Source organism: Schistocerca gregaria, chromosome 1 (assembly GCF_023897955.1).
Source record: "Schistocerca gregaria isolate iqSchGreg1 chromosome 1, iqSchGreg1.2, whole genome shotgun sequence".
NCBI classification, from domain to species: Eukaryota; Metazoa; Arthropoda; class Insecta; order Orthoptera; family Acrididae; genus Schistocerca; species Schistocerca gregaria.
The window spans coordinates 261,639,720-261,655,660 of NC_064920.1; positions in this window are offsets into that span (position 1 = coordinate 261,639,720).

Here is a 15,941-nt window from a genome sequence, read left to right on the forward strand (position 1 = left end):
CAAGATGTACAGAGAGACGAGAACGAGGATGCTGCACAAGATCCCAGCACGGCTTCCGAGAGTGAAGAGCGACAGAAATCCGGATCTCTTCCCAAAAAGCATAAAAAACGGAGGATAGCTCCACCAGACGCTCCTCAAAAGGTACAATCAGTGCGTGAAAAGGCACAACAAATCGGTCGCAAAATCAGTGGTATGACAACTGTCAATTTTGACGTAGACCCACAGACCCCGCATACAGCGGGAAAATACGAGTTTCGAAAAGTGAAAACGCAGACGCAACAGGATGGCGAAACTAAACGGTCCACAAGTAAAGAAACAAAGAAGAGGACTGCATCTCAACGTGGGCCAGAGATAGAACTGTCTCAACGCAGTGATACGAAAATTTGGGCTGGTGACATTGAAGAATTTCCCGCAGATGAGGAAATGAAGAAAGTGTCACACCTACCAGGAGGAAAGATTCCAGTGCAGAAAGACAAGCAAATGAGGGACGAGACATCGTCTCGGCCATTACATGGAAAACCTTAGGCTTTGTCGACAGTGGGCCATAACGACTTGTATACTTACTTAATTAATCATCAATTCATTACAAGCTTATAGAATTGGGACTTTGAATCTAAACAAGATCCGTAGCGAATTAAACCTTAAGAACTTGAAAGACATGCTCTACGCCGCTAATATTGATGTGGGTGTCTTTCCAAAAATGACGGAACTATTGAGCAAGATGTACAGAGAGACGAGAACGAGGATGCTGCACAAGATCCCAGCACGGCTTCCGAGACTGAAGAGCGACAGAAATCCGGATCTCTTCCCAAAAAGCATAAAAAGCTAGCTGCCCCCTAGTCGCATCGACAGGATCTATCTAACAGTCGACCTGGAAACGCACGTTCTCCAGACAGAGTTATGGCCCACTATCTTTTCGGATCACGCTGCATACATATGTACCATGAACTTAAAACGGCAAGAAACGTGCAGGGGACGAGGCTTGTGGAAGTTGAACGTGGAACATCTAAAAGACCCTGAATATCACGAAATATTCAATAACGTATGGAACGCGTGCGAGAACAAATATACCTCGGCACTGGCATGGTGGATGAAATGTGTGGAACCCGCGATAAGAAAATCGCTGATGAATTACTCCCTCGAGAAAAGTGTTTGGCAAAAACGGACGATAGAATATTACTTCCAAGTCCTTCGTGACCTATACCAATCTGATGCGTCCGCAATCGCCAACTACGTGGAAATAAAACGGATTCAGGCTAAACTTCTAGGACTGAAGCGGAAACAGCTAGAAGGTCATCAAGTAAGAGCAGGACTTCACGATGCTGTAAAAGGAGAAAAAACATCTATATATCATGTGATTAATTAGAGGAAGGGGCAACGCAGGAAAATAATAACCGAACTAAGATCTTCTGATGGCAGATTACTGACGCAGCAAAGTCACATCAAGAACGAAATTCAAAAGTACTTCACAGAGTTATTAGGCAAAACGACAATGGATATCCCCGTCGACAATGACTTCATGACGGGATTCACACTCAGGCTCGACCCGGTAGAAGCAAACAACTTGTTAACTGAAATTACAGAAGAAGAAGTCGCAGGCGCTATAATACGAAGCCAGGTAAATAAGTCTCCTGGGCCTGACGGAATCCCGGCGGAGTTTTATCAAATGTTCAGAAGGCAGTTGATTCCCAAATTAGCGTGTATCTGTAACGAATTAATGAATCCCGCCAATGGCGCCCCACACGACTTCCTAGAAGGAACCATTGTTCTAATCCCGAAACATCCCGCAGGAAAATCTGTAACAAATTTTAGGCCTATCACTCTCCTAAATTCGGACTATAAAATATTTGCCCGCACCATAAACGAAAGATTAAAATCAGTATTGAACACATTGACTGGATCATATCAATCGAGCGTATGAAAAGACAGATCAATTTACCAAACAATGTGCGACTACAGAGATATTATTTCCATTGCTGCAGCCTGTAAAATAAAATGCGCCATAGTATCATTGGACTTTGAGAAAGCGTTCGATAGAGTCGATCATGCTTACCTTTTTCACACCATGCGTGCCAGGAACTTTCCGCAACGTTTTATCAACATTATTACAAATCTTCTGCAGAAGTCAACATCGACAGTTATGGTAAACGGTCAGTCCAGTAGGCCCATTGTAATGAAAAGTTCGGTGCGGCAAGGGTGCCCGATGTCTATATCACTCTTTGCAATAGCAATCGCCTGAGCCACAACCTACAAGGATTCACTACACGCGGCCGTAGGATTGTCAGCAGGGCATATGCCGATGACGTTGCATTTATTGTCAAAGACAACGACGAGATAGAGAAAGCACTCGACATAATAAACAAATATGAACAAGTATCTGGTACGAAAGTGAATAGAAATAAGTCCGGCATAATGAATATTGGAAGCGGATTAGGAGTTCCCATTCATGGGCCAATAAAGGAAATTGTCACCATGACATGTCTTGGGGTGGAGTATACAAGGAATATTCGGCAGAACATCGCAGTTAATTACAGAAGAATCCTCAACACCATCCGTGCCATTATACGTCAGCACAATCTCCGTACTCTTGATGAGATACAAAGAGTGGATCGCGTCAACATCTATTTTTCCTATAAATTAAATTACGTGGCGCAAGCCCTGCCAATGCCGAGGGAAGTGGCGAACAGGATTTTGGCTGCCTTTGGCCACTTCGTCAGCCGCGGACACATCTTTAAAGTCAAGTACCAAACTTTGACTCTACCGACTGCGAACGGTGGATTGAATCTCACAGACGTGTACAATAAAGCACAAGCATTGTACGTCTGTAAAACATACAAACTGTGGAAGCGGTCAGTCAACAGTGTCGCCGCATTCTTCTTAAATGAAATAGCGCCGGCCAGCCAGGACGCCCCAATAGACGTTCACCACATCCCAAATGAACTCTACCACCTAAAACATTTCTTCGTAGAATGTAGCTACATTAGACTGGGAACACCCGAGAAAGATGTCATCAAAGTCAAGAAAATATACCAAAACGTAATGAACTTTCAGACTAAGAACATCATAGAACAAAAATACGTCGGTCACTCTTGGCAGGATATCTGGAGGAACATACACCACCCGTATTTACCAACAACAGTGCGGTCATTGTGCTACTATTTTGTGAATAGGAAATTTCCAACGAACTCCAGACTATATTCCATTCACCTGGCTGATTCCCCTTTGTGTACCAGTTGCAACCTGATTGATACATATGAACATCAATTTGTCTGTGGAAATACGAATAATATATGGTTGTCAATCAGAAAAAAATTAGCAACTATGCAGAGAAAACCACCGTAATTGATAACGCAAGCGTGGCTTTTATACCCGAAAGAAGAGCTATGCCCCACCTGGAAGAAAAATGCCGTCAACTGGTTGAAGGGATACGCGGTATTTTACCTGCTGTCCAGTAAAGAAAGGAGCGAAGGAGATTTTTGGACGTACATTTCCGACCAGCATCACAAGCTACTACGCATGAATAATTATTGTGATACATACGCCAACTTCCTCAGAAGAACAGTCATGTGAACTCCATTTTCGATGATACGATTCAGAACATGAAGAAACGAGAGACAATTTGATCTTTGAAAAATAAATACGATCAAGTGACGAATATCACTATCTGGTTTTTCCCAAAATGCCAAAGAACCTGTAATTAATTTTAGTTTGTTTTATTACTTTTAAATGTTAGTTGAAAATTATGTACTACTGTGGAATGTTATGACTAATAAATCGGAAAAAAGGTAGCTCAGACGGTAGAGCACTTGCCCGCGGAAGGCAAAGGTTCTGAGTTTTAGTCTCGGTCGCGCACACAGTTTTAATCTGCCAGGAAGTTTCATATCAGCGCACACTCCGCTGCAGAGTGAAAATCTCATTCTGGAAACATCCCCCAGGCTGTGGCTAAGCCATGTCTCCGCAATATCCTTTCTTTCAGGAGTGCTAGTTCTGCAAGTTTCGCAGGAGAGCGTCTGTAAAGTTTGGAAGGTAGGAGACGAGATACTGGCAGAAGTAAAGCTGTGAGTACCGGGCGTGAGTCGTGCTTCGGGAGCTCAGATTCTCTAGTCATAAGAGTGTTTTATTAGCAGACATGTGCTATAAGCATAAATGCGACGTATTGTTGTGCAGGAAACACACCGGGGAGCCACCAGCCACAGACCTAAAATAGGAGGAAAAACATTGAAGTACTTACCATTCGCACCCGAAAATTCTTTGTAACGTCTGTGTACAAACCACCAGATAGGGAATTTGTTTTCCATGAGCCAAACAATTTTACATATGACCATATTAATTTTGTCATGGGCGATTTCAACTGCCATGGTGAAGCAAGGGGACATCATGAAACTGATGAGAATGGTGTACACCTTGAATCCTGGGCTGACACTTATGACCTACAACTCATTCATGACCCAAAACAGCCAGCAGCATCGTTCAAGTGCAGAAAAAGGAGAAGGGGATATAATCCAGACAACATCTTTGTGAGTAGGAAGTTGGCACCACAGTGCATGAAGCTTGTTGAAGAACCTATCCCAAGTACACAAGACAGACCTGTCATTTGTGTTGTGAATTCCATGGATAAACCAGAGGAGGTGCCTTTCCGAAGACAGTTTAATTTCAAAAAGGCAGACTGGCAGAAATTTAAAGAGCAATTGGACGAAGAGATTGAGAAAATCCCTCCTCGACCAGATGAGTATGGTAGATTTATCGATCTTGTGAGAGGGATCTCAAGGAAAAACGTCCCAAGGGGTTGCAGTACCCAGTACATTCAGGGTCTGACTGGCAGCAGCAAGGTCTTACTTGTCAGGTACCAAAAGCTGTTCACTCAGGACCCCTTCAGCGAAGATACGATGGAGGCTGGGGAGGAACTAATACAGGCTATTGGTGAGGATAAGAGATTGTAATGGTACTTGAATTACGTAACCATTACGGCACCTCATCTGAACCTCTCGATACCAGTAATATTCTACTGTGTTTCTGTAAAGTAGTTAACATATTTCTGAGACAACATTCAGATTTTGTTTTATTTGTGATACATCGATATGTTTATATTGCAATGATATTATTCTTATGTATATTCTTTCTTTCGTCACTATGATCTTTGACGTACTTGTAACTCTGATTTTTGGGCGCTTAGGCGATTATTAGATAGTTGTTGACTTGTTAGAGAGTCGGACCTTGAGAAGGTCAAGTCTTGGACGTCATGTTGGAAAGACGCGTATTCTAGTCCGCTTATAAAATGTGAACTTTAACAGTGACTGTGAGGAAGATGTTTTCAAGTATGTTTTGTATTGTGAAGTGATGTTTTATGTTTACGTGATATTGCTATAAAAGCAATTAAAAGGAAGTGTAACTTAATTTCGGAGTGCTGATTATTTTTTTACATCACCATTGTTCAGCAGAAGTGTAATCTTCAACGATGGTTTGTGAAGCGCATCTACATAACTTTTGAATATATCAGAATAAAACCTAGGCCTTTTTGCATCCGAGCTTGGAATCATAACCACCTAGATGTTCAACGATTGAGCCATGATTTTACGACGAGACCAGCGTGGGAAACACAAAAAGATGAGTGCCTAGTTTTTTTCATTATTATATGAAATGACTATTAACTGTGCTCTAACAACACCTGCCACATACTAACTTAGTTGTTGCCCGAAAATGCAGTATTTAGCAGCGTGAGCAACACCACAACCGTTAAATTCTGACCTTTGTTGTGGTAGGGTTGTTAAAAGATCACAGTGGTGCAAACTAATCGATAATCTTGACATGAAACAAAACAGCAGACGTGCATGGAAATTATTGAAAAACTTAAGTGGGGACCCAACTGACCACCAGCAGAAGAACAACCGGGTAACAGCAAATCAGATTGCTAGCCAACTTCTGAAGAATGGGAAAACCAAAGGTAAAAGAGAAAGGGAAAGAGTTATACCCCAAGAACAAAAAGATTACGGACTCCTCAATCCTTCATTTACAGCAACCGAACTGGAAGACACCATTCAGAGTATGAAACTCGATAACGCCGCTGGAACTGATGACCTTAGAACGGAGCAGATAAAACAGTTTGGACCCAAAGCTCGAAACTGGTTACTACAAATGATGAACACCTGTATTAAAGAGCTGAATATTCCAAAACTATGGCGGCAGGCGAGAGTGGTGGCTTTACTAAAACCTCGTAAGGAGTTAAATGACCACAAAAGTTAAAGAACAGTGTCACTTCTATGCCATCTCTGTAAGATACTGGAGCAGATGATTCTCAACCGGGCGGCAGAAACGATAGATGGGCAGCTCATAAAGGGACAAGCCGGTTTCAGACCAGGAAGATCTTGTTGTGGGCAAATAATTAATCTGACGCAACATACAGAAGATTAGTTTGAAAAAAAATTAATAACTGGAGCAGCTTTCATAGATCTTACTGCTACATACGACACGGTAAACCACAGAAAGCTATTGCGCAAATAATATCACCTCACAGGGGACTGTAGGTTGACGATGGTTATTGGTAGTCTTCTGCAGAATCGAAGATTTTATGTCTCCCTACATGGTAAGAACAGTAGATGACGACTACAGAGGAATGGCTTACCACAAGGAAGTGTACTTTCCCCCATGCTTTATAATGTGTACACTAATGAACAACCTATATCTCAAGATGCAACACTGTTCGTGTACGCTTATGACACAGATGTGGTGGTCCAGGGGTCCAATTTTGATGGAACATCTGGAAATCTCTCTAGATCGCTTGAAGCACTGGATCAATACTACGACGCCAATCACCTCAAGCCAAACCCTGACAAATCCCAAGTATGTGCTTTCCATCTGCGCAATATAAATGCTGGAGTTGAGCTCGACGTTACATGGCAGGGTAAGAAGCTAAAGCACTGTCCAACAACTAAATACCTTGGGGTTGTACTTGACAGAACACTTTCCTTCAAGCAGCATTGCCAAAACACAAGGCTAAAGTCTGCTCCAGGAATAACATCATCCGCAGGCTGACAAACTATGAATGGCGAGCTCAAACATTAGTACTGAGAACATCAGCACTTGCTCTGTGTGTTTCTGCAGCAGACTATGCAGCGCCAGTATGGGAATCATCTTCACATGCTAAACAGGTTGATGTAAGCGTAAATGAGACAATGCGAATTGTTACAGGCTGTCTCAGACCCACACCAACGGGTAATTTGTACCTACTTGCTGGAATTGCCCCATCCAAGATCAGAAGGCAGGTGGCAGCAGACGCTGAGAGAACAAAGAAATAAACAGATTCTCGACACCCACTCAATGGGCACGTCACTCAGGCTCGGAGGTTTAAGTCTAGAAATAGCTTTATTGCAAGAACCAACGTCCTTGACGGTTCACAGGAAGATAATAGAGTCCGTAAATGGGAGAATGAACAAACCGCACTGCAGATAATACCAAAAGAGCAAATGGCACCTGGAAACAAACTTCCTTATACAGTGTGGAGAACACTAAATACGCTGAGGGCTGGTGTACCCAGATGCAAAACTAATCTGTGCAAGTAGAGACTGCTGACTAACGATGACGACGTTCTTTGCGGATGCGGAGATGTACAGTCGTGCTCAAAAGTATCCGAACAACCTGAATTGCATTTCTCCTGATTCGAATGCAACCCACATAGCGCAGCTGTCTAGCAGGTCCTCTAATCGCCCCTCGGTACAGTCGTTTGACTGTTGAAAATGGTTCCAACAAGTCACCGCTAGAAAACACTAGTCTGTATCGCAATAACTCAAGATGTAAAGTAATACCAAGGTACTACAGATATCAGGGAACATTTTATCACAGGTAAGACGGTTCTTCAGGCTTGTAAGCTCACATTTATTACAATAAATGACATACATGAAATGTTACCACTCTCATTATTACGTCAGGTAGGTAATGCACGTAGTAAGTTCGTCGTATTCATGATTTCCTCTTCAAAATAACATACCGTACTTATTATTTAACACAAAATGACATTGAAAATTTAAATTATTCACGAGCAGTTAGTTGAGAATATGTATGAACTTCAAATGACACGACGAACCGTCTCGTTCTGCATATGCATTCAAACCCAGGCCTTGCAGACTAAGCAAAGACTTCGTGACTGACGGAAATTAACAGTCATTCCTGACCAGGCATACAGAGAGTGATATACCTCGGTTTTAGACAGTATCAGTTAGCAAATATCAACTTTAAATTACATAACGTAAACGTTGTTAACGGACGCGAATTCCTACCCAGCATCTATTGTCCTTGTCAACGAACTACGAGAGATGTTAAATATTGCTTCTTCACAAGTAACTTAATTGAAATGCCGTGACGTAAAGCTCTGTGTTGGACAGGGATTCGAATCCAGAATCTAATTGGATTGTCATCGAAGCACAATCAACTGTGACATATCGGATTTTCTCGGCAGTAGCTAGATGTTTTGTCTGAAATGACGAGACGAAACATTAATTTTTTTCTTTCCCAGGACTCCAACGTGGCACCTATCGCTGTTATATTCTAGAGGAAACGAACGTTAAAAATGGGTTTGTTGCACCAGCAAGGACATGTGAGCATGTTTGAACTAGAAATAATGACGAAGAGTTCAGTGCTGACTGGGAATCGAGCCCCACACATATCGTTGTTGACTGCACACAAATAGACGTCAGCTACCGAATTTTTCTCCACCAGCAGCTCGGAATAACATCCTTGAATTTACAATGATTTCGCAAACAGTTCTGTATCTCGCTGGGACTCAAAAACGTCAGATACTGTTAGTGTTGACAACGAATGAAAATACATTAAAAATCTAAATTATTACCCATCAGTAGATAGGTGTTCTCATGCGAGAGCTTCATAATACATAATGAAAGCTTTAGTGCCAGGCCAGGATTCGAACCCTTTCACGCGCAGTATGTGGAGATGTTGAGGAATCTGCAGTTTTGAACAAACAACAAATTGCAGTCGAGTTGTATTGTCACGAAGGGATCAAATTCCGCGTTAGGGCGGTCTGAATTGCTTTCCCAGATCAGAACGAATTTTATCGACATATAGAAGCTCAGAAACGTGCATTTCAAAGAATGAAAGTAAGAAGTTAACAAGTCCGTAATAGCCAGGATCACATGCACACTTCACAATTTTCCTGTTTTCTAGTGACATTTGTTGATTTTGTCCAGATTTTCAGTGACTAACGAATGAGAGTCACTGATAATTATTTGAGCTATCTGGAAGTTCACTCTCGTCATAGCTGTCTCTGTACTGATATGTGCCTACGAATCGTGAACAACACGTTTTATGCACACATTCCAGGTTAATTTCGACCAATGAAGATTCGCAGGTATTTTACAACAGTCTTCACAGTTATGCGGCACGGGTCTAGTATTATTATTAATGGCAAAGTCACTTTGTACCTATAGGATATTACCATAGATTATTTTCTGCCCTACCCCCCTCCACGAACCATGGATCTTTCCGTTGGTGGAGAGGCTTGCGTGCCTCAGTGATACAGATAGCCGCACCGTAGGTGCAACCACAACGGAGGGGTATCTGTTGAGAGGCCACACAAACGTGTGGTTCCTGAAGAGGGGCAGCAGCCTTTTCAGTAGTTGCAGAGGTAACATTCTGGATCATTCACTGATCTGGCCTTGTAACACGAACCAAACGGCCTTGCTGCGCAGGTACTGCGAACGGCTGAAAGCAAGGGGAAACTAAAGCCGTAATTTTTCCCGAGGGCATGCAGCTTTACTGTATGGTTACGTGATGATGGCATCCTCTTGGGTAAAATATTCCGAAGGTAAAATAGTGCCCCATTCGGATCTCCAGGCGGAGAGTCTGATCCCTTAATCGAGCAGGTAGGTTAGAAAATTTAAAAAGGGAAATGGATAGGTTAAAGTTAGATATAGTGGGAATTAGTGAAGTTCGGTGGCACGAGAAACAAGACTTTTGGTCTGGTGAATACAGGGTTATAAATACAAAATCAAATAGGGATAATGCAGGAGTAGGTTTTATAATGAATAAAAAATAGGAGTCAGGGTAAGCTACTACAAACAGCATAGTGAACGCTTTATTGTGGCCAAGATAGACACGAAGCCCACGCCTTCTACAGTAGTACAGGTTTAGATTCAAACTTGCTCTGCAGATGATGAAGAAATTGATAAAATGTATGATGAGATAAAAGAAGTTATTCAGGTAGAGAAGGGAGACGAAAATTTAATAGTCATGGGTGACTGGAATTCGAGAGTAGGAAAAAGGAGAGAAGGAAACATAGTGGGTGAATAAGGATTGGGGGTGAGAAATGAAAGAGGAAGTTATCTTGTAGAATTTTGCACAGAGCATAACTTAATCATAGCTAACAACTGGTTCAACAATCATAAAAGAAGGTTGTATACATGGAAGAATCCTGGAGATACAAGACGGTATCAGATAGATTATATAATGGTAAGACAGAGATTTAGGAAACAGGTTTTAAATAGTAAGACATTTCCAGAGGCAGATGTAGACTCTGACCACAATCTATTGGTTACGAACTGTAGATTAAAACTGAAGAAAATGCAAAAAGGTGGGAATTTAAGGAGATGGGACCTGGATAAACTGAAAGAACCAGAGGTTGTACAGAGTTTCAGGGAGAGCATAAGGAACAATTGACAGGAATGGGGGAAAGAAGCCTGTCGGAGTGGCCGAGCGGTTCTAGGCGCTACAGTCTGGAACCGCACGACCGCTAGGGTCGCAGGATCGAATCCTACCTCGGCATGGATGTGTGTGATGTCCTTAGGTTAGTTAGGTTTCAGTAGTTCTACGTTCTAGGGGACGGATGACCTTAGAAGTTAAGCCCCAAAGTGCTCAGAGCCATTTGAACCATTTTGGGGGAAAGAAGTACAGTAGAAAAGAATGGGTAGCTCTGAGGGATGAAGTAGTGAAGGTAGCAGAGAATAATGTAGGTAAAAAGACGACGGCTAGTAGAAATCCTTGGGTAACAGAAGAAATATTGAATTTAACTGATGAAAGGAGAAAATATAAAAACGCAGTAAATGAAGCAGGCAAAAAGGAATACAAACGTCTCAAAAATGAGATCGACAGGAAGTGCAAAATGGCTAAGCAGGGACGGCTAGAGGACAAATGTAAGGATGTAGAAGCTTATCTCACTAGGGGTAAGATAGATACTGCCTACAGGAAAATAGAGATACCTTTGGAGAAAAGGGTGCCACTTGTATGAATATCAAAAGCTCAGATAGAAACCCATTTATAAGCAAATAAGGGAAAGCCGAAAGGTGGAATTAGTATATAGAGGGTCCATACGATGGAGATGTACGCGAGGACGATATTATGGAAATGGAACAGGATGTAGATGAAGATGAAATGGGAGATACGATACTACGTGAAGAGTTTGACAGAGCACTGAAAGACCTGAGTCGAAACAAGGCCCCTGGAGTAGACAACTTTCCATTGGAACTACTGATAGCCTTGGGAGAGCCAGTCATGGCAAAACTCTACCCTCAGACTTCAAGAAGAATATAATAATTCCAATTCCAAAGAAAGCAGGTGTTGACGGATGTGAAAATTACCGAACTAACAGTTTTATAAGTCATAGCTGCAAAATACTAACGCGAATTCTTTACAGACGAATGGAAAAACTGGTAGAAGGCGACGTTGGGGAAGATCAGTTTGGATTCCGTAGAAATGTTGGAACATGTGATGGAATACTGACCCTACGACTTATCTTAGAAAATAGATTAAGGAATGGCAAACTTACGTTTCTAGTATTTGTAGACTTAGAGAAACTTTTGACAATGTTGACTGGAATACTCTCTATCAAATTCTGAAGGTGGCAGGGGTAAAATACAGGGAGCGAAAGGTTATTTGCAATTTGTACAGAAAGCAGACGGCAGTTATAAGATTCGAGGGGCTTGAAAGGGAAGCAGCGGTTGGGAATGGAGTGAGACAGGGCTGTAGCTTAACAACGATGTTATTCAATCTGTATATTGAGATATCAGTAACGGAAACAATAGAAAAATTCGGAGTAGGTATTAAAATCCATTGAGAAGAAATAAAAGCTTTGAGGTTCGCCAATGACATTGTAATCCTGTCAGAGACAGCAAAGGACTTGGAAGAGCAGTTGAACGGAATGGACAGTGTCTTGAAAGAAGGATATAAGATGAACATCAACAAAAGCAAAACGAGGATAATGGAATGTAGTCTAATTAAGTCGGGTGATGCTGAGGGAATTAGATTAGGACATGAGACACTTAAAAGTGGTAAAGGAGTTTTGCTATTTGGGGAGCAAAATAACTGATGATGGTCGAAGTAGAGTGGATGTAAAATGTAGACTGGCAATGGCAAGGAAAGCAATTCTGAAGAAGAGAAATTTGTTAACATCGAGTATAGATTTAAGTGTCAGGAAGTCGTTCTGAAAGTATTTGCATGGGGTAAAGATCGGAAGTTGCATGGGTCATACCAGTAGACAAGAATGGAAACAGAAGTAATCCGCCAGTATTGCTAACGTCGATTTGCTGCAATATTCTGGAACATATACTGTGTTGGAACTTTGTGAATTGCCTCTATCTATTGACACAAAATTAGTACGGACCCATAAAATGTCATTCTTGTGAAACACACCTAGCTCTTTAGTCACACGAAGTAATGAGAGTTAACGACGGGGTATCTCAAATTGACTCCACATTGTCGGACTTACTGGAGGCTTTGAATATACGAGAGCGGGTTGTAGGCAGATGTTTGCCGACATAGGGAAGTTGGAGAGCGGTGAATCGGGCTCGGATAGCCTAATGGTAAGGCGACAGCTCGCGATAAGCGGGAAATCCGGATTCGAGACCCGATACGGCACAAATTTTCGTTGTCATTCCATTATACAGCTGATGGTTTCATGTATAAATGACATAAGTCTAAAATCTGTCGATTCCACTAAATACCAAGGCATTACAATTACGAAAAACTTAAATCGGATCACATGGAAAGTTCATGGAGAAACAGAACCAAAGACTGCGCTCCTTATTGGCAGAAAGACTGCGCAAGTGATGTAGTGTCTATCCTTTTCTGGAGTATTGCTGCATTTTGCGGGACAGGACGAAAGCCATCGAAAAAGTTCAGAGAAGAGCTACTCGTTTTGTACTACCACGAAAAAGGTGTGAGAATGTTACGGGTACGATGCGCGAGTTGGGGCAGCAATGTGTAAAATAAAGGTTTTTTCTACTTGCGGCTAGATCTTTTCATGAAATTTCCATCACCATCTTTTGCTTTCGAAAGGAAAAATATTTTGTTGAAGCTCACCTACATAGGACTAAATAATCGTTGTCATAAAATAAGAGAAATCAGTGCTGTCACGGTAAGACTTTAACGTTTGTGTTTCCCACTCACTGTTCCAGAGTGGAGAGACGGGGAAACAGTCTGAAGGTGGTTCGATAAACCCTCTGCCAAACACTTAGCTATGAAGTGCAGAGTACCCATAGAGACATAGATAATCGACAGTTATAGTTTCTGACTTTTGTAACTGGTCAAATAAGTAAAGAAAATACTAATGCCGGCCGGGGTGGCCGAGCGGTTCTAGGCGCTTCAGTTTGAAACCGCGCGACCGCTACGGCTGGAGGTTCGAATCCTGCCTCGGGCATGGATGTGTGTGATGTCCTTAGGTTAGTTAGGTTTAAGCAGTTCTAAGTTCTAGGGGACTGATGACCTCAGATGTTAAGTCCCATACTGCTTAGAGCCATTTGAACCAAAATTGTAATGTCTTTGTTCTTGGATGGCACCAGTCTGTGTCCGTTTCTCGGCCGCCTATGCAGTTTTAATACAACGTGAACATTCCAGATTAGTTTCTTTGTGTAATAGAACCATGAATTAGTTAAGCAAAACATAGAATATTTCGGTGTTTTAAGACACTGGTGTCGAACACAACGTTACGGCGTGGATCTTGAGTCAGTGATGCTTCACAATGTATTAAGAACCTGTAGAAGCTTAACAAAGAAAGGATTAGCCATCAGCGAATGGTGTGAGATTGGTGTAGGTGATACGAGACGCTAACTGCAGTGCTGAAAAAATCTGTGTGCAGCGCAGCACTCTTAAGTGTGTGAACCAGTGTCTTAATTTACCTTACATGAACAACGTCCAAAGGTCAAAGTAAATACTTTGGACTTGCTCGCAATCAAAGAAAAGTTTTGAAAAAGAATAAAAGTGCAAGAGGAAGATATACCAATGCCAGAGTTGGCAGACGACGTAGCCCTACAGGTTGTGTGGAAGGACGGCTTACAAAAGCTGTTGAAAGTAACAGACAGCGTTCTAGCGCAAACTATGGGACGACTTTCTTAACATTATAATTATAAACGACATAATAGTGGAAGATCTGAAATGATTCTATGTATGAAGAAGAATTACAAAAGATAGCCGAAAAGGGGAATACCTTAGAAATGACTGGTCCAAACTATAAACATTTTACTCAATAAAAGAGCTCTGCTAGCATCACATGGGGAACGCGTGCTTAAAAGTGTACATCTGGAGCACTATATTAGACGTGTGATACATGTACCATAGAAAATCTAAGGAAGATACCTGAAACAATATCAATGTTGTGCTAGCCAAGAAATATAAAAATGAGTAGGTACGAAATGAAGAAGTAGTGGAAAGAACAAGTGAGGGAAGAAGACTCTAAGCAGGAGAAGGTATGGGATAGTGGGACAGTCTGCTGCAGCATCAAGGAATAGTTAGCTTGGAACTGGCAGGAGCACGAGAGAGGAAAAATAGTAGGGTCAAAGACGACAAATTATAGACCAATTTGGCTGCAGTGGTGACTAGATATAGAAAGGTTGGAAGACTGGAGGAAAAATGGAAATTCAACATGGAAACACCCGAAAGATCGATCATCTAAAAAATGTTACTGCGTTGGCAAGATAAATAATTGAGATAAAATCTACAGCAGGAATCTCTATTGGTTCTATCTGGTACCACTTTTAAATCACTTTCAGGAACACTTGAAACCTATGACATGTTCACTGTGAATGAAATATTCGCACATTAAAAGATAAAGATCTGATGGCTGGAATTGTTTGAGATCAGTGCCTACTCTTGAGAACATGCATTCGGGAAACAACTAGTTCGTTGAGTAGTTTTTATCAAGAAAATATAATGAAATACCTCGAAGGTGACATTCATTAAGAACACTCCTATTTCTTGAGGTAGATAATGACCGTGACAGAGATAGGATATAAAAATTGGTATCATTATATTACCTTACAAACGTTCTCATGATACCAGAATCGGAAAGTACTGTTTGCTGTAGAAGGGCTCTTGAGTCACTCTGAGACTTTTACGGTACTGAACGGGAAAATTTCTATTGATTTTATGTAAAATCGAGATACAAAAGTTACTCTGTGCTCTTATCATTCTGTGTACGTTTCCAGTTCTCTCTGTGATTTTCCCTAACAGGCATTCCAACCACGTTATCTAGCGACCAATATCCACAGCAAACATTATGCGCATCACCTACACAGGCTTTGTATGCGAAAGCTAATTAACAACTTGTCACGCCCATTTGGAGCCAGACTGACAACACAGTATTCTACAGGCGAACCGAGTGAGGTGGCGCAGTGGTTAGCACACTGGACCCGCATTCGGGAGGACGACGATTCAATCCCGCGTCCGGCCATCCTGATTTAACTTTTCCATAATTTTCCTAAATCGCTTCAGGCAAATGCCAGGATGGTTCCTTCGACAAGGGCACGGCTGACTTCCTTCCCTAATCTGATGAGACCGATGACCTCGCTGTTTGGTGTCCTCCCCAAAACAACCCAACCTCTCACGCTACCGAAAATGAAGAATCTGGTAACGTTTAACATAAATGTTTGTGTTTGGAACGCTTTCCCGAATGTATTTGACTGGGGTGTAGCCTTGAGTAAAAGCTCAGGCGGGAAGTGAACAGAAGC